The sequence below is a fragment of the Suricata suricatta genome, chromosome 11 (assembly GCF_006229205.1).
Source record: "Suricata suricatta isolate VVHF042 chromosome 11, meerkat_22Aug2017_6uvM2_HiC, whole genome shotgun sequence".
NCBI classification, from domain to species: domain Eukaryota; kingdom Metazoa; phylum Chordata; class Mammalia; order Carnivora; family Herpestidae; genus Suricata; species Suricata suricatta.
The window spans coordinates 102353826-102374462 of record NC_043710.1 but is presented as its reverse complement, the minus strand read 5'-3'; the positions used below and the strand labels follow the sequence as shown (position 1 = coordinate 102374462).

At 43.6% G+C, this 20637-nt stretch overlaps 1 long non-coding RNA gene across 1 annotated transcript; it reads right to left on the bottom strand.

Annotated features, from left to right (window-relative positions):
* Positions 1-3073: 3073 nt before the first annotated feature.
* Positions 3074-20480, bottom strand: LOC115271980. The gene is made up of 4 exons (XR_003900187.1): positions 20356-20480; positions 19730-19794; positions 8549-8636; positions 3074-3114 (listed from the first exon to the last, which is right to left on the bottom strand). It is a non-coding gene; the product is annotated as an uncharacterized LOC115271980 (long non-coding RNA).
* Positions 20481-20637: the final 157 nt, after the last annotated feature.

Here is a 20637-nt window from a genome sequence, read left to right as displayed (position 1 = left end):
ATTGCCAACAAAACAGTGGGAGGTGGACGGAACATATGGCTAATTGTGTCTCCCTCATGCTCTAGTTCTTTTTTTCCCCCTCAAACTTCTAAGTTTTTTAGGGACACTATACCCAGTGTGGGTAACCTGTCTTCCCTTCTCAGAGAAGAAAAGAAAATTCCATGCCAGGAACATTTTTCACCCAGCAGCAAGATATGACTCTGTTCTTTCCTATGTATTTCTTCACTGGAGGTGGCAGAGAAGGCAGTTTGACTGTTATCCCCGGAGAGTAACTGTCCTAGAGATGTGAATCGAGGGGACTTGAGGCCAAAGGGGTAAGTCCGGGGATGTCTGGTCCTCTACCCCCTTCATGGTGTGCTCTCACCTCCCCAGGGACCTTGGAGACCCTTCCTACCCTGGGAACCTAGGGTGCTCTGTCTTGGGCACCATCTTGAACCTTTGTGGCCTTAGCTGGGTGACATTGGGCAAGTTGCTTAATCTCTTCCAGTTAGTTGTTCTCATCTGTAAGATGGGTATTTAAAAGTGAATGCGAGGAGGAAATGGAACAATTAATACAGAGTGCTCCTCATAGTGAAGGGCTCATTACACATTTTGTAAAGGGGTGTTTTTCTGTTATTATCAGCTCTACTGTCCATACCTCCCGTCACTGTCACCACCACAGTCTTCACTGTCATCGCTAGCGATATCATCACTATCATTGCCATCATCGCCTTCATCTAACCAGTACATCCCATGACTCATTTTTGTAGGATCTTTTTTTCTTTAAAGTTTATTTATTTATTTTGAGAGAGAGAGAGGGATCAGGGTAGGGGCAGAGCGAGAGAATCCCATAGCTAGCTGCATACTGTCAGTGCAGAGCCTGATGCGGGACTTGAACTCACCAACCGTAAGATCATGACCTGAGCCGAGATCAAGAGTCAGATGCTTAACTGACTGACCCCTCAGGCGCCCATCCTGTAGGACCTTTTTAATCAACTGGCTCGCTACTCTGATAAATATTATGCTCTCCCAGTGTGATAATGGCTTACCTTGTCACCCCACTCCGACAGTATCTCTGCAGGTTTTCAGAGGCAGGGAGCGACTTGCTGGAAATTAGTGCTGACAATTTTAGTCCCTGTGGTGGAGCAGAAAGGGTGTGAGTTTGAGTTGGGTGGTCTTTTGCATGTCCCTCAAAATTTTAGCCCACTAAAATCACTTCCCTGTTCCCCACTAATTATAACGTCATGGTAAAGAGAAGATGCTTCATTTCAGTTTTCGTCTCTAATGATGGGAGCGCCTGGAGGAGGACAACAGAAGTGTTTGAGGTTGGGACTCTGAAGCCTAAAAAGCAGAGTTAATTACCTTCGGCTTCCCAGACAGATTTCTGTGTACACAATTGTGTTTCATCTTTGTGACCCACGGCTATACTTTGAGGGTTTCTGAAGTAGAGAAATTACCCAGGCTGTGTCCAGAGCCATGCCCTTGTTAAGAGTTGAAAAGAAGATGGACATAAATACCACGTGGGGGCCCCATAAGAGGAGCCCTTCTCTGGAGAGATGTTTATTTGGCGATTCACCAGGATAAATTTTTGCTTTGGGGTCGGGGGGCTCTGCTGAGAAGTTCCACTCTGCAAACGGGGTGTTCGGTTCCGTTGAATTTCTTCACCAGATCAACACAGTGTGGAAATGAGCGTGTGGAGACATTTCCGATGTGGTATTTCTTTCTTTTCTTCTTCTTTTTCTTTTTTTGCCTTTGGATAAAAACACAGTCAGACCTTTGTGCACAGTGCAGATTCTGAACGGCCGTGGAAGGCCTCGAAGGCGTTTCAGGAGAACATTTAGCAGAAACACAGCCCGTGCCAGCTGGCCTTGAGGCTGAGGAGGCTGAGGGATTCTCTGCAGCAGCCCCTCGTCCCACACGCTCCCCCAAAAGGAACTGGAAGGCGTCCCCTTGGCTTGTACAGGAGGCTTGAGCCGTTCATCCACTGAACAAATATTTATTGAGTGTGAGCTGATGCCAGACCTACTCTAGGTGCAGGATACAGCCAGGAACCAAAAGAGGCAAGAATCCCTAGTGAGACAAATTTCACTTTTCCTCAGATTGGCTTCATATTGTTTTCTTGCTCTCTTTGATTTTCATTTGATATATATATATATACATATACACACACACACACACACACACACACATATATATGCACCTGTATTTTTCATACATATATGTATATCTGTAGATTTTATATGCAAATCTTGAATTTCTCAGATTTACATATAATACATAATAAAAATGTAAATATACTTATCAATAAGTAAAAAATAATATAAATACACCTTTTTAGATTGTATGCTCCAAGAATTCAAGGGTTGAGCATATCAAACTATCCTCGCACAAAGCCCGGAATATTGTCATTCATTCACTCTTTCGTTCATTCACTCAACGCCTACGCTGAGTGTCTACTTTGAGGTGGGTGATGGCGATACTGTGAGGTAGGAGACCTGAAATCTCTCACATGAATATAGTGTGATTTAGCAAATATTGAGACAAAGATAGTGAGGCCGTGTTTTTTTTTGACATTTAACTCAGGCTTACTGATGTACAATTCTTAAATCTTACATCTGGAAAGATATACCTTATATCCAAAGAATAATAACATATTTATTGTCCATTGACACATTTTCGGCAACAATGCCTTTGCCCATACCACGTACAGCCTTTTTTTTTTTTAAAGTTTTTTATTTTAAGGCAATTTTAGTTTTTATAGAAAGGTGGCAAAGATGAAGTACAGAGAATTTCTGGATACCCTTCGCTCAGCTTACCCTGTTGGTAAGATCTTCTATAACTGTGGTACATTAACATTGGTATAATACTATTAACTATTAATACAGACTTTATTTGAATTTCTCCAGTTTTTCCATGGATTATTTTTTTCTTTTCCAGGATTCAATCCAGGAGACCCCTTTGCCTTTAATCATCATCATATCCCAGGAAACCTTGGGAACTCATTCATACTAGCATGTAATGGACTGATTCCAGTTCAAAGTGTTAACCCTTTAGAAGGACCCTTACCTTTCGAGGGAGATGAACACATAAGTGGTTCTCAGTCCTCGTCATGCATTGGCATCACTTCTGGCACATCTGTAATACAGAAGCCCGGGCCTCACTTGAGCTCTGTAACGTCATAAAGCTCTGAGCGGTTTCCACGCACGACCAGGGCTGAAACCATTCCTACTTCGAGCAGAGGTTTTTTAGTGTGCGGTGCCTGGACCAGCAGCATCAGCATCGTCTAGGGACTTAGGAATGCAAATTTTGGGGCCTGTATCAGACCTCCTGAATCAGAAAATCTGGGGGTGGGGCCCCATGATCTGTTTTAGTAAGTCTGATTCGGATGGTAAATGGTGAAATTTGAGAACCATTGCTTTGAGCAAGAGGACAGAGGTCTAACTGGCACATGTTAGCCAGGAGTGGAGAACAATGGATGGAAGCCACCAGTTCGCCCTGAAAACACATTCCGTAAACTGTTGTCTGGTCTCTGTACACATGAAGCCATCTCTGAGTCCTTGTCCTTCAACTGAGGCTGTCTCAGATTTGCAGACCATCAGCGGTATTAGAACCTCTTCTTTCAGTAGGAAGGACAGCTTTACATCAAGTGGCAACAGTATCTTGGGTAATAGTATTAACTGGTGCTGTTTATGTTGGTGGTCATGACTCCCCCCTTCCTTCCTCTTGTGTCCTACAAGCCACAGACCACAAGTGATGCTGGAGGACAGGGCTGAGGCAGAGAATAATGTTGTGGTAGGGGAAATAAGTAATCTGATGTGTTAAGCTGAATTAGACTGAATTAGAGGTCATGCAACTCTTCTTCACGGTATGTTATTTCTTTAGTTATAAATTTAATCTCAAAAACAGTGGTCCCAAAGCTTACTTTGAAGGGTAATGCCTTCATGGCCTGCAGCGCTGTGTGTGAGAAAGTCCTAAACATTTGGCTGAAATGTGGCGACATTTCAATTAGTCTATTCAACCAGCACTGTTCTTGGTACTGGGGTGATGAACAAGAGGTGCTTGTCAAGGAGCAGGAGGGACACTGTCCCCAACCTCAAGATCTTTGAGGGGAAATAAACAAGACTGCCAATGAAGAGGAGATCCAGGAATGATGCTGTGTGAGCATCTGACACTTTCTTTGATCTGCTGTCTGGGGCTAAGTTCTCTCTGGGTAAGTGAGGATTGAACAGAAATCAGCCAGGGGTAGGGATGCAGGGGAATGAAGAAGAGAGTGGAGAGAAGAACATTCTAGACAGAGGAAAAGCTCATGTGAAGATCAGAAGTCCAGAGAGAGCCTGGGGTGGAAGTTTTAAGAGCTGCAAGCTGAATAAGCCAGGCCCTGGAGAGCATAGGGCAGGGGATGGAAGATGAGGTTGGAAAGGCAGCAAGTCCAGATCCCTGAGGGCCTCGGAAGTCCCATGAAGGATTTGGACAGGCGCCTAAAGGCAACTGGAAACCATTGAGGGATTTGAAGCAGTGGAAGAAGATGATAGATTTGCATGAGAAATAAATCCCTTGGCAACACTTTGGAAGGTGCATTGGCCAGGGGGAGGAGGAGGAGCCGTAGTATTGGGAGACATGAGCTGTCTATTATTATACAGATTAAACTAATGAATGTTTGCATAGGAAAAATATGAAATGGACTAAGAAATTATGAGATTCAAATGCATTGTCTCTTGTGTTCTTTTTCAGCCCGAGTTTTGTTCTTTGGTTGAACCACATCTGTGGCATCTATCTTGAGTGGATATGCATTTGACATATGGAGTTTCTAGTTAATGGCATGAATAAGTCAACTAATACTAGGTGAACACTAGCCTCTTGCAAATCACAATATAAAACACTGTGCTGGACCCCATGGGGAATCCAGGAAGCTTTGGTCCTTGGTCATAAGAAACTAATGGTTGAATTATGGAAATAAAAACATGCATTTCAGTGTTCATTGAAAATTCAAGCTGCGTGTTATTAATTATCAAAAAGTGAGGATGGAATCATAAACGCTCTAAGAGGAGCCGTAGAAGTCATTTTGTGGAAGATGTAGGTCTTGGTCTTTGAACACGGCTTTGAAGGCTCCTGGGGGTGGGTAGAGAGACCAGCTGAGGGAGGACAGTGCAGGTGGGGGAACTGGGCATTGTGGTTGGATTCACACTTGTCATTTCAGTTTGTCTTGATTTTCAGTGAAAGTCGACTGGACTTCAGACATAAGAGAAAAGCACAGTCGCTTTCAGGAAAGAATAAGGCAGTAGTTCAAGTTCCCATCTTGAGTAGCGGTCACTTCTCTGCCATCCCTGCTGGAACTGCACACAGTTGGAAAGGCGTGTGGGGTAGACTGGGGATAGGCCTGGAGAGGGCAGCCGAGGGGCCCTCCATGACTCTGACTGCCGCCCCAGAAATCAGCACGCTCTACTTTTCTGGACCTTACCTAGCACCAAGGCCGTTTAGAAGTTACCTATAACAGAAGGCGCCGTTTCTAAAGTCACACCCACCAGAAACCCCAACCCTTTGCCTCTGAATCCTGAAACAATCTGCTCTTGTGCAGAGTTCAGTTGTACCAAAGGGTCAATTTGACTCTGAGTGGCCCTCAAGCCCCAGACACTAGTTGCCACTCGATGGCCACCTGCCACCACCAGGGCAGGAGGTAGGGAGGAGGTGGAAGAACAGAAGCATTGAAATTGGACCCTGTGGCAGCAGAGGCAGGTGCAGGCCAGGCTGAGAGAAGACAGGCCTGGCTCCGGGAGACAGCTATACTGGCCTGTGGGCCAGGGGGAGGGTCTGTGCAAAGTGTCGGGGGGGGTTACGGGGAACCAAAGTCTGGTCAGAAGACATCCGTCTGCAAGGTGAGTTCAAGAGGGAATGTCATGGGGCAGAACATTTCCAACCCTGGTTGTTCTCTGCAGATGCTTGTGGACTGCTTGACCGAGGGCCGGGGAAGCCAAAGGGGTGGGAGACTCCAAAGACTGCCGATGGACCTCACTCTGTTTTCACCGGAGTTAGTTTTCTTCTATCTGGTTTATACTTTGGGGATCTGTTGCAGCATTGAGTTGAGAAAGAAAAAGGTTCTGATGACAGAAATCAGTTGAATATCTTTGGCTGTCAAATGGCCTTTCCACAACATTCTGTTTTGGTCCCTGTTTGGAGGAATGTCCTGAGTATAGGGAAGGCACTGGCTGAGCACCCCAACTCTATGGGGGCACCCTGGGATGGAAGGAGCCCCAAGGATCTGCTTGGCACATGCCAAGGCTCTGCTGTGGCGCTGGAGGCAAGGCTGGGGAGCAAGAGCAGGAGAGCTGCCAGTGGGAGGAACAATGGGCTAGTGTGAGCTCTGCCCGAGGGGCTCAGTGGAAGGGACAGTCCACCGGGGCTTCGGAGGCGTGTTTGTCCAGGCAGGAAGCCACTGGGGACCTTGAGCCAGCCTCCCCTGGCACATCTCCTGACCCTACCTGCAGCGGAGCCCCGGGCACCTTGAGGACAGCAGGAGCAGTTGCTGGGAAGCCTTTCCCAGCCCCTCCGGCCAGGCACATTTCTCACTTCCTGCTTGTGCTTGAGGACTGGCCCCCTCCCCACCTCTGCTCCTGGAAGGATTCCCTGTTGTGTCCAGGTTGCTCAGCCTTCTTCCGTAGCTGCCTCATGGCCTCATCATCTGGGAGGCATTCCCTGAGCCAGGCAACTAAGATCTAATGCAATCGCTTCTAAGAAGGGAAAGGTCTGATGGGGACAGGACATCTCATAGGCTTTTTACCAGCATCTGTGAAATGGGTGATTCTATGAGCATGCTAGCATGTGGCTCTCCCACTGTGTAAGACTGTTGGGCTGACAAGGGCATAACTGTGTCTTGGAGGGTAGGAGTAATTGTATCACAAGGAGACACTGTGCCTGGTGTCAGTCACCTGGGGAGGAGGTCAGCTCAGATGCAGCATGGGCTGTGCACAAGCCTCTGAGGCGGGCTCACATGGAGATAAACAGGAGCAGCGTTGATGAGGCACACAGTGGCATTCATCTGAACTTCAGATATGGAAAAGGCAGGACCCTGAGCCATTGGAAGAAGCTGGTTGTGGAACTTGGTTGGCTTGACTTCCTGGCCAAGCCTGGTGTCCTCTGGGCTCATTCCCACTGTGGGCTCTCACATGCAGTGAATAGTAATATAATGACCAACCTTCACTGGGCATCTACTGTTGCTGGCATTGTGGTGTGCCTTTTCACGCAGTGTTCAATTCGATCCTCAGAATAGCCTGGGAAGGAATTATTACTTGTATTTTACAGACAAGGAAATTGAGACATAGAGTGTTCAGTGACCTGTTTAAGATTACAGTTTTAAGTGGTAGAACCAGAATTTGAACCTGCATCTAATTCCAGAGATCAAATTCTTAACTGCTTTTTGCTGTGGTGTCCCCTGGACAACATCAGCCTATCTTGACTGTGCCGGGAGTTACTAAGGGGATGTGTTTGGTTTAAGCTTGGAGGGAACTATTTGAGGGGTGGCAGAGCTCCCAGGGAGGATAGAGTTGCAGCATGTGTTGGGTCTTGGGGTAGGGGCCCTGTGACTTGGTCACTCACCCTTCCTTTCTGGAGTGTTTCCTTCTCAGGTACAGCTTAGACACTCTGTTCTTTCTTTAGTAATTTGGGAGCCATTGCCCATGGCTTCTTTCTGCAACCTCGGCTCAGTGGTCCTTCCATCTTTGGCTAATGAGGAAATTCTCTTAGGGGTCAGAGGGTGCAACTAAAATTTAGAACTAAGTAGATTTCCAAATATGTAGTTCTCTGGGTGGCCAGCATGCACACTCAACTACTGCCTGTTTCAGCATGTACCTCTCAAGCATTCACGGGGACTGAGAGCCAGTCAGCTGCCTGTGCTGCCTACGGGCATTCGGAGGCTGGACAGAGCAGGTGTTCAAATGTTTGATGTCTGCCATTTGCTCTGGTGGATCAAATCAGTTTGCGCTGGCATCACATTCTCTGACAGGTGAGACCAGAGGGCTACCTAGATTACACAATGTGACTTACCATCATTTGTAAACCTATTTAGTAACCTGATTCCTCAACCCAGAGAAATAAGAGGGAGCTACATGATCACGGTGGACTTGAAGGAGGCCTTGGGGTGATCTACGTAGGATAGGCCCGCAGTGATCTCCCTGTTCTAGCAATCTTTGTACTCAATGGTATGTATATTTGTGAATTCAGGTGACTGTATCATGTAATCCTCCAACACTCTGTTACATGTTCTCATGCCCCTCTGTGGTCTAGGCAATACCACCTGACTCCCCTTGGGGGCTGGGCTTGAGCCCAGCCACAGCATTGTAATAGTCATAGCTATCACTTTTAGATGCTTACATCTGCCAGGCACTTGCAGTGTTTTGCATATGCTAACTAATCTAATCTTTACAAAAAATATAAAATATTTGCACCCAGAGAAGATAACTTGCCCAAGGCTGGTAGATGTGTTGGTTCAAGACTCAAGACTCAAAATTTTTAACAGCATGAGCTTGAGTCTATTGTGAGCCATTGTACCCCTCAGTCAGCATCCTGAATAAAGTACCTGGTGCTTAGTGACTGCAGTTGGATTTGATGGGCCAGGGGACTTGCTCTCCAGCTTCAGGTTCAGCTGCTGTTGTCCACATGGTTGTCTGAAAAAGAATAAATGGCCAGCGATCAACCCATCCATGAGACTTTACTGAGCATATACTCTACAACTGTCATTGTGTCAAATTTTTTGGATACAAAAGGAACCCGAGATGCTTCCTTTAGGAACTCACTCTTCTTGGACAAGAAGAGGTGATTTGCCAAGGTTTCTGCATTCCACAGCTTGGCGTCATCAATGTGTCAGGCAATCCACACCTAAGCTGATGTGGATCTGGGATTTAGCAATCTGTCTGTAACTTGCTTTTGGGTCTGTGCTCTTGCCTGGAAAGGCCACCTCCCTGGTGCGAAATGGTCAGCTTGTTGCAGAGATAGAAGTGGTCCGAGTTGCGTCTGAGGCTGAGCGAGAGGGAAGGCAAGGCTATTTGGGTCTTACTAGACTTTTGTTTTCTGGGCATGGCATTTATCTCCTGGTAAAACTCTTGTAGGCATCTGTGAAAGAGTAGAAAGCCCACCAGAATCCTTGCCCACCTCCTGCTATATGACTGAGCTTGGACTTCCTTGAACTCAGTGTCTACTTCGCCATGGTGAGAGCAGTGGTTTGTGCTCAGGGGATGTTTGTTGAATTTGTTGAGTGTAGAATATCTGGGTTTAGCGTCATTGATGGTTTTTATCTGTATCCTTAGCTGGGTTTTTATAAGTGCTTTTCTGCATGCACATCTCTCTATGGAAATACAAGCTGTTTATTTGGGAGATGCTTTCTGATCCACTGTTTCCCATGTTCTGGGTGTGAGGATATCGGTGCTGGCTGTCTCTCTTCCACCTCCCCCCACCTCCTCCCAGCCCCCATTAGAATGTAAGTGCTGTGAAGTCAGGGACTCGCCTTGTTCACTACTATACCCTCAGTGCCAAATGCAGCCTGGATAACGGGAGAATGACAGCGGAGTCAACAACTCTTCGCCGAATGGATGGACAGAAGAATGACAGATTGTTTGGAACCTTGCTCTCTTTTGGGGAGAGGTTGCTTCGTGGCGATATGAGCTGTTCTCATCACAAGAAGAAATGTAACGAGTTAACGAGACTCAACATAGTGATCATCTTTGCAGTATGTACTTGTATCATTGTGTGGTACACCAGAAATGAATGTGTCAATTATATCTAAATAATAATAAAAAAAAAAGAGCCGTGGAATCCACGTGTCCGGGTGGGATCCCTGGCTCTCCTTATGAGCTGTGTGTTTTAGCCGAGTTTCTTAACCTTATTCTGTCTGTTTTCTCACCTGTAAAATGCGGCTAATACTTCAAAGCATTGTTATGAGGATTAAATGAAATAGTATGTGCAGAGTATTGAGAACAGTTCCTGACATAGAGTAAATGTCCATAAATTGTGGCTCTCGGTGGCTTTGCAAGCTGGAAGGTACATGCTGGAAGGCAAGCCCCTGGAGCTGTTTGATCTCTGGCCCCTCCTCTCACTTTGATTTTTTTTTGTGGTGTGACTGTGTCCGCTTGTGGAACACACTAACTAAGAAATATTTTTTTAGTATACTCATGCCAATCAATTTCTATTTATTGTGTGCCTGTTACATTTCTAACCCTGTTTTTGTTTGTGTTTTCGTTTTCTGTATTTGCTCTCACAGGTAATGGCAGAGATATTGGACTCAACTCAAAAGCTTTCGTATAAATTAAAATATTTCATATTAAAAATAATAACTATAATGGCCACCATTCATAGACTCTTATTATATTCTGGACATCGTATACTTTGGTGGCTAAGTGCTTGCCCCAGACCAGGGACAATGACGTGTAGGTACTGACTGTCAGGATCTGAATTTGTCTCTGGGTTCACTGAGCGCACGCTTAGCTTACTTGGTTCACTAGTCTCTCCCCAGTGGCACTGTGGCCACACCCACCTCACACACTTACTGCTTGATTGAATTAACAGCTCTGTCTTGGGAGACAGATCTTTTTTCCCCTTGGACATTTGGGATGTCTAAAATTTTGGGTTGTCATTCTCTCTTTGTCATCCTTTTCCTCTTTTTCTTCTTTCTCAACTTGCACTTCTCTTCCTGTCTCCTTTTCAACTTCTCCATCTCTTCATTCATTCATTCGAGTTGCTCTCCCACCAAATTACAGCTGCCCACCAGTGAGACTAACGGCTGCCCAGGAGCTCGGCGCGAATGCAAACAGACTTGTCGGAGCTTGTCTGCAGTCCTTTCCTTCTGGTAGTAAACCAAACCTTTGATTCACCAGGAAATAGACCTTAGCTTTACCGTAGTTCCAATTTCCATAGTTCTTGGGCACAAATCATGAACTACACCTGGTGAAAATCCTGAGTCACTAGAGGGCTTGGTGTTGTAGGAAAAGGAACTGGAAGAGATTCTTTTGTTGCACTTTAGAAGGAAGGATGATTGACAAGCATCATTGGACAAACTCCCCTCCCTTTACTCTTCTGAGCCTTTAGCTCAAGGAACAGAGGCCAAGAGCATCCCTGATGGCTGTTGTTTGGGGGGCGCTGATCACTTGGGCGACCTTTCAACACTGCACAGAAAAGCAGCAAGACTGAGTGCTCTGAGTCATGGGCATGCCAAGTGGGTGCCAGGTCATAGGGTCACCTGACTGCGGCTCCTTGGCGCGGCCAAGCTCCCCTCCAAGCGTGGGAAATGATGATTATTTGCTTCCCTCGACAAAGGATCTTCCGTGCTACACTTAAGCCAGAGACTCTTGTTTTTCTTCTTAATCAGGGCTTTCTAGGGGCATTCCAATGAATAAGAGTTTGAAAGAGGATTGAAAGGAAAAGAGATCTTGAGAAAACAGAAAGGACTAGTTTTTTGTTTTGAATGTTAATGATGAATGTGATTCATATTAACTGATTAAGAGAAACAGTGTGACTCTCTGAGTAGAGGCAGGAAAAGGGTAGGATAGAACACAACACCCCATGATCATGTACACTCTCACTATACCAGAACAGCAGGAAACTTCCATAATCTGGCAAATGGAATCTTTAATAAAGCCTACAGCTAAGAGCACAATTAATAGTGAAAGAGATCTGGAAGTTGATAAGGTTGTTCTCTGTCACCACACTCAAGTGGGAGATGCTTGATTTTCGGCCCAGGAGAATGAGGGGAGAAGGTGACCCCTAACAGATCCTCTTGGAGTGCCTTGAACTGCAGATGGTCAGGAAAGTCACCGAATGGAGACAAGGGCCCTCCCAGGCAGGACCCCTTGCACGTTTGTGAAGTCTAGCCAATTAAAATCCTGCCTGGGATCAGGTCAGTCATATGGGGCTCTGCCTGGACCAGGGAGTGAGGCAGAGGATGCTGGTAGGGGGTCCTGAGCCTCAGGAAGGACTAGCTTTTGATCTCTTAAGTTAGTGTTTCTTTTTTCATTTAATTTTTAAATTTTTTAATGTTTTATTTATTTTTGAGAGAGAGAGAGGGTGAATGAGTAGGGGAGGGTCAGAGACACAGAATCCGAAGACAGGCTCCAGGCTCTGAGCTAGCTGTCAACACAGAGCCCGATGCGGGGCTTGAACCCAGGAACTATGAGATCATGACCTGAGCCGAAGTCGGATACTTAACCAATTGAGCCACCAAGGTGCCCCCAGTTAGTGTTTCTTAAATCCCAAAATAATGTCATCTGACTTTTTAAAAAAAAAATAAAAAACAGCCAATAGAGTCATAGACAACTCCCAGACCTACTGAACCAGGTTTTCTGAGGCTGGGACCCAAGAATATTTCTTTATAATAATTATCCTGCATAATTAGGATGTAAACCATTCTTTAGGAATTCTTGTAGGACTTTTCATTTAAAAAAAAATCAGGTGTTTCACACCAGGGATAAATACTTGAGCACAGAGGCCTGTGTCTTCCTCATGAGAAATCCCTAACGTCTAGCATAATTTCCAACACAGAGTTAGTGTTCAGAAAGCATTTGTAGAGGGGCGCCTGGGTGGCTCAGCCGGTTGACTGCCTGACTCAGTTTGGACTCAGGCTGTGATCTCATGGTTTGGGAGATGGAGCCCTGAGTCGGGCTCCTCACTGACAGCACAGAGCCTGCTTGGGATTTTCTCTCTCCTTCTCTCTCTCTCTCTCAAACTAAATAAGTAAACCTTTTTAGAAAAGCATTTTTAGAAGTATGATGGAAGCTGTTTCTCAAAGGTGGCCATCCACTGTGTAGACTATGGGGGAGGTACTGTTAGCAACATGGAGGTTAAACTACCAAATTAAACTTATTATACAGCGTGTGGTACCAAGGAAGGGTAAAGCACGGGGGAAAAATGTCCCTTTGCCTTGAGAGGGCCACACGTGGGCAGAGTAGCCCGGAGACCTTTTCTTTTGCAAAGGCTGTTTTTTAAAGCTCCTGGGCAAGGTAATAACCACTCAGTTTTCCTGACTATCTTCCAGGATTATTTATGGCAGTCTTGAGCCATAGATAATAATTAAAATCACCTTTAAATTCTTGGGACCATCTGTTTAGCATCAGGGGCCCGTCATTGTCACGAAGACCAGGCGGCCACGTACAATAAAGCCCTGGCTTCTGAATACTGGCACCCATCCAGGCCACTCTGCCCTGCATCTGTGCAATGAGAATGAATGGGATTTCCTTTTTTAATTGTTCCTAATCATAACATCTAAGTATTTAACACATAATAACGCTGGAAATCCCAACCATTAATGCCACTCCCAGATAAGAGCCGGCCCTGTGCGGCTATCTGCCGTATGTTTGGAAGATGGCGGGGGTCTGGGGGTGACAAGGTCTGAATCCCACTACTCCTTTGGCAAAGGTAGTGAACCTGCCCTTTCCTCGGAAAAGTACAAACTGTTGAAGCTTCAAGGGTTCCTAGTGTGCATGAGTTTTGAGAACAAAAACATGAAAGGGAATTCAGTTATGGAGTCTCTTGATCAGAATGAAACAATGAACATTAGTAAATGTAGAGTATTCTACCCTAGGCTATTGTATTTAATCATTGCAATAACAATTATCCTTATTATTACTACTATTATTATTATCTCCATCTGGAAGAAGAGGACACTCGAGCTAGGAGTTGAAACTCAACTTACCCAAGGCTACCAAGGCCGTACCAGGCTCTCTGACTTTACATTAAATAATCTCTTCATTACGCTCTGCTGTCCTGCCTGGAGGCAAATTCAGTGGAAGTATGAAATGATATTTGTTTGTAGGAGAAATGAGAAATGGGCTTAGCTGACTCAGCATGTAAAGGAAGTACGGGGGATTGCCTGTAGGTAGCAATGAAGTTTGATACTATGCCCCTGGGTTTCCCATATCATGTGGGGGCTCATTATTGTTTTACCTGTACTTAGACAATGTATCTTTCATGTATTTAAAAATTTGATATCATAGTATTTCTCTGAAATAAAGTGATTCTTAACCTTGGAATTCTCATGATCTCTACAGACTGTCTCCCAAGGAGAATGTATATAAGCGTGCGCACACACACAACCCCTCTTTAAAATCATTGGGTCCTCCCTTTGTCTCTCACCCCACCCCTAAGGAAGAATTCTTTCTCTAGGGGCACATGAGAGACTCAGTCGGTTAAGCATCCAACTTCGGCTCAGGTCATAATCTCACGGTTCATGACTTTGAGCCCTGCATTGGGCTCTGTGCTGACAGCTCAGAGCCTGGAGCCTGCTTTGGATTTCCTGGCTCCCTGTCTCTCTGCCCCTCCCCCACTCACACTCTATCTCTGTCTCTGTCTCTCTCAAAAATAAATCAACATTAAAAAAAAGAAAAAGAGATCTTTCTCTAGATATGACTTTACAAATTGCTCTGATTTTCTGGCCCACAATCTTTACAGGCTCAACCTGTAGGCCCTCCATTTTTTCATGTTCTAGTCTGTCCATGTCTGCACTGATGATCCATTAATTGGAAGATCATTTGGATTTTCTGACTACCCAACACCAAATACCTGGCTATATGATGCTGACCATTTCTGTTCTGTTCATTGTGGGATCCCTAAAGCCTAGAGCAGTTCTTGGTGTAACTGCATGATGTAATCTGTGTGATTTATATTTTGTGTGGAATGTATGTTTTTGAAAATTGTCGTGTGCAAAAATGTTTGGAAATTAAGTCATAGACGTATAATAGGAAAACTTGTTCTTAAAGGGAATTTGTCCACAATTTCTCGATTATGTATATCACCCTAGATATTTGGTATATAAACTTTACCAAGCTAAGAAAAGTCCCTTTCTAGTCTAAGATCTATAAGAGTTACATTATTTTTTAAAATTACATATGATGCTGGACTTTATCAAGTGTTTAAACATTGAGTGAGGTAAATTTCATGGTTTTTCTACTATAGTTTATTGAAGTGGTGAATTACATTGATAAAATTTCTTTAAAAATTTTTTAATGTTTATTTCTTTTTTGGGGGGTGGGGAGAGACAGAATACAAGCAGGGGAGGGGCAAGGAAAGAGGGATGCAGAATCCAAAACAGGCTTCAGGCTCTGAGCTGTCAGCACAGAGCCCGACGCGGGGCTGAATGCAAGAACCACAAGATCATGACCTGAGCCGAAGTTGGATGCCTAACCGACTGAGCTACCGGGTGTCCCTTGTTGATAAAATTTCTAAGGCTTAACCATCTTTGTATTCCTGGGATAAATCCTACTTTATCATGATGTGTTATTATTATTACTATTAAGTCACCATTATGTCTTCTTTCTTAATACATCATTAACTTCAGCAAACCAATATTTCATTTGGGACTTTTGAATCTCTGTTCACAAATTAAATGGGCCTGTAATCTTCTTTTCTTGTATTGACCTTAACTAGTTTTAAAATCAAGAATTGTATCAGCCTTTTATTTTCAAAGTACCTGTGACTTTTTTGTTTTCACTCTATCTAAGAGACAACATAGGGTTTGAGGGTTTTTTTTTTTTTTTTTTTTCAGAATTTAGGGGCACCTGGGTGGCTCAGTTGGTTAAGCGTCCAACTTTGGCTCAGGTCATGGCCTCACAGTTCGTGGATTTGAGCCCCACATTGGGCTCTGTGCTGACAGCTAGCTCAGAGCCCGGAGTCTGTCTTCAGATTCTGTGTCTCCCTCTCTCTCTGACCCTTCCCTGTTCACCCTCTCTCTCTCTCAAAAATAAATAAAACATTAAAAAAATTAGAATTTAAACTCAGTCCAGGAATTTGTATCTTTGAACTGGTGGTTTTAATGGTTTTTATATTTATTATAGTTTAGGCTCTATTAGAACTTATCCTGTTATCTTGTTTCTATTTTCCATTCACTGTATTCTTTTTAAATACCTCCTTCTTGTTTTCCATAGAAAGATCTAGTTTTCTTCAGCTGGTTTAAAAATGTAACATTTATATATGTTCTTTTTTTTAATGTTATTATTTATTTTTGAGAGGGAGAGAGAGGGAGAGAGAGAGACAGAGCCAAAGCAGGGGAGGAGTAGAGAGTGGGAGGCACAGAATCAGAAGCAGCTTCAGTCTCTGAGCTGTGAGCATAGAGCCCGAGGTGGGGCTCGAACTCCTGAACTACGAGATCGTACTCTGAGCTGAAGTCAGACTCTTAGCTGACTGAACCACCCAGGCAGAACCAAAGTGGCAGTTGCCCCTTCTGATCCATACTTAGGTTTATATTTTCCCCTCTCGATTTCCTAAATTTATTATTACCTATATTTTCCCTTTTATAAAGCAGCAAAAACATTAGTGTATTTTAATGTTCCCTTTGATCTCCAACAGGACCACACATTATAACGCCTCTGCAAATTTAAACAAAATATAATGTGAATGGTGTCCCCTGGACTCGAGCAATCATGCTGACATTTTTGAGATATTTTGTTCTGGGTGGTTTGGGATGTATTTTCTTTTTCTTCCCAGCTTAAAGAAAATCCCTCTACTAAACTTGACCCATGTATCTGACCACCTTTTGCTCCCATATGGCTTGAAATTCTTTCAGTTCCCCTTTTTATTTGAATACTTCCTCAAAGAGTAATTATTATTATTATATTATTATTAAGTATATTTATTTATTTTGAGAGAAGGGGAAAGAGAGAGAAAGAGAGAGAGAGGGAGGAAGGGAGGAGGAGCAGAGGGAGAGGGAGGGAGAGAATCCCAAGCAGGTTCTGTGCTGTCAGCATGGAGCCTGATGTGGGACTTGAACCCACAAACTGTGAGATATCATGACCTGAGCTGAAATTAAATTTCGGACGCTTAAGCAACTGAGCCACCCACTCACCCCTCAAAGAGCAATTTTTTTGTGAGGCCTTGTATGTCTGAGGATATTTTTGCTACCCTGCAATATTTAAATGATAGTTAAAATTATAGGTTCAATGTTCTTTTCTTTGATACTTCAAAAATATTTTTTCATTATTTGTTTTCATCTAGTTTTGCTATTAAGAAGTATAGTATTCATATAATTCTTGTTAATATACTATTTTTCTCCACAGGTTTTTAGAGTTTCCTCTTTGTATGAGCTGGTTTTAAACTTCATAATCAAGTATCCAGGTGTTAGTTTTTTCCTTACCCCTACAGTTTGATTGTCCATCACTCTTTCAATATTAGATCTCTCATATATATATATATATATATATATATATATATATATATATATATACACACTTAATTTTAGGGGTTTGTCTTCATCATATTCAAGACAAGGACAAGACATGAATTACCACCAACACCATTGCTGTTATCATAATACTCTGTAACACTATAAAACAGAATAAGAGATGTAAGGATTGGAAGGGAAAGGAGAAAACTGCTAAGTTAACAGAAGTGATGATCGTCTACCTGGAAAGACCATCATAACCAATAGACAAACTCTTAGAACCCGTGAGAGTTTAGTAAGATGTAAGATAAATTCACAAGTATTATTTAGAATTTTTTTAATAACATCAACAGCCAACTCAAAAATACAATAAAAAGTAAGATGCTATTCACAACGTCAACAGGAACTATGAAGCAAATAAGAATTACCTTAGCTCAGAATACACCAGACTTCTACGGAGACAATTTTTAAACTCCAATAATAAAGAACATGGAATCTGATCTCAAGGGATGCAGAGCTATCCCATGCTTGACGGGGCCAAATTAATCTTATAATGACAGTCCTCCTTAAAGCAATCTATAAAACTCAATGAAGAGCCAATAAAAATTCCAGTTGCCTTTTTTTGGAGGAGCTTGAAAAACTTATTCTAAAGTTTTAAGATGTACTATAAAAAATAATAGAGAAAACTTTTAAATATTAGTACAAGAACAGATAAAGAGACCAATGAAATACAATAGAATTCAAAGACAGGCCCATGTATATAAATTAGGTATTTCTATTCAAAAAAAGGACACTATGAGTGTCCTTAACAGATGTCAGATTAGGAGAAGAAATCTATATTGAGTAAATAGAATTTTACATGTAGAATATACGAAGCGCTCCTAACCAACACTGACAGCAACCCCACTAGAGACATTAGCCAAAGAATAAACAGTCATTTCAGAGGAGTGGAAATCCAGAAGGTTAACAGGCATATGGAGAGATGCTCAAATGCATTAGTGTTAGTGATGTAAAACAAAAGCATAACGAACCCTCACTACTTCTATTAGGTTGGCAAAAATTGGAAAGCTGGCTGGTACCACGTTTGCTGGTGAAATGGAAATACATGAAGCCTTGTGAACTGCTGGCGGGAGTCCTGGAGAACAATCTGGTTGTATTTGGTCTGTTTGAATATATGCATATTCTCTGAGGTAGTAATTCTGCCTCTGGGCATATAACCCATAAAGGGATGTATTGTTGTAAAAAAGGTGCATCAAAATATTCACTGACGCTTTGATTGTGGAGGGATAATTTGTAGATAGTCAGGTTGTTTGCATTCCATGGGCTTTTTCAAGACATTTGAAGACAATTTCAAGACAATTTCAAAACATTCGAAGAGACAGAGAGCATATCCACGTAGCAATGGGGTTGGAAACAACATAGTGCTGAGTTACAAACTAAGGAACATGGTGAGCACCGTAATACGTTACCACTTATATGAATGAAAAATGTATGCATGCCAAACAATATACATTTTGTAAGAACAGGTACAAATATCCGCAAATAAAAGGGTTGATATCAACCACATGAAAATAGCTGCTTTGATTGGTATGTGATGGAGGTGAGTGGGGACAAGAAAAAGAATCGGCTATGGCAGATGTGGATGGGGAATGAATGAATGAGTGAATGAGGGAATGAATAAATAAGAGAGGGACCTTGCATGGACCTATGATGATAAAGTCCCATGGCTGAAAAGGACGATGAAGGCCCAGGTAGAAAGGGGAAAACAAAGGCTAGTCTAGACGATGACACCCTTAGGGAGAACTTAGCAAACACTTGTCCACTTGAAGGAAGGAGTGAAGTCTGGTAAATCCTGTTTTGCAAAGCTACGAATTCTTTTGCAGTGTGGATCAGGGCTCCTTACTGAATTATTTTAGGAGTTTTGATTTCAATATAGGAAAGTTTCAAAAATTGTGAGCACACCCAAATTTGAGACATCTGGAGGCGTTAAGAGAACTTTTTCTTTTCCTCGACTTCCTGAAGGGTCATAATGGACACTTCCTTCTGCTCTTTTGAATGATGAAGTTTGACTTCGGACTCTCAGGCACAGAAAAATTTTCCAGGAAATATTTGACATTGTGATGAAGTCTTGGTTCCCTTATACATGGTCGTTGATATCCAGAGTCTTTGCTGGAAGCACTGAGCTGCAATCTGGTTCCTGAGTTTCAGGCTATCAGAGGGTTCTGAGCTTACAGCTGGGCACGAGAATGGGCTAACCTACTGACATCCTTTTTTTATCTGCTAAGATCTGACTTGTCAGAGCATTTCTGGATTTGTGTTCTCCCTCCCTTCTTTCCAGAGGAAAGAGCAATTTTCCCCGGGCTTCCATCAGCCTGTTCTAGGTTTTAAATATGGCTGACATTTGGTTTTCACTGAGTTCAACGTAACGAATATCTGTCAGTGTGATTATTTAAAGCTCTGGCTCTAGTAAAATGAACTTGAGTCTGACAGCCAGCCTATCGCCTAACATCCCTGTGACTCTGGGCAAATTAAATGTCCCAAGCATTTGTTTCTCTGAGCAATATAGATAGAAGTTTCCTCAGAGTTGTGGTAACTCGATTAGATACTGTAGTTAAGGCTTACCACAGAGCTGGTGCCTCCTAAGGAGTCGTTCTTGTGATATCTTCAGGGAAACCATCGTGCTAGGCCTGTGAGGAGAGACCAAGATACATAAGAAAAAGTTCTTAATCTCGTGGAACTTGGAGAAATAGGACAAAACTCAGAACGATGTGAGACAGGACAAGTGAGGTCACATGTCCTCTTAAGAACCCTGGGAGACATTCAGAGAGCTGCTTCTTCATTTTTTAAACAAGGAAACTGAGGCGCAGTGTTACGTGACTTGGTGAAAAGGACACGACCAGAGAGTGGCACAGCCTCCCTGGGAACCCACCTCTGCCGTGATGGGGCCGGGCCGGATGGATGTGCCTCTGTTTCCAGTCGGCAGAGCTGTGTCAGATGGCCCTGAGGTGGTGTAGGGGGCAAGGCCCCAGACCAGCCCTAGGGGACCTTCGTCAGGAGGTCCTAATCCCAAATGATGGGTCACTGGGACCTCAGCATATGAATTCAGATCCAGAGTGGCGGAAGCTTCGAGACTGTGAGGGAGTCCTGGCCTGATACCCGTATGCTATCAGGTGGGGAGCCTTTTCCTTTGAGAAGCTTCATGCTACCAGGTGGGTGGGTACTAGGAAAGAGGCCCTGTTATACTGTACCTGCGTGTCCCGTTTCAGTCACCAGCTCTGGCTAAACAGCATGGGTGTCCTCTCTTTCCCTCCCTGAGTGAACTGGCCTTTCTTTCCATGGGCATACGGACCACTGGAACCAGTGTCTCCCGTATTTCAGCATGATTAAGCCTCGCCATTTTGGTGATGGCTGGGGGGCAAGGGAGGGGCTGTTGTGTTTCAAAATGGAATAAACAGAAAAGCAGTATTAAAAGAATGAGGAGGTTGTTTAGTGAGGCTTGAAGAGACTACAGGTGTTTCCTCCTGGGTTGA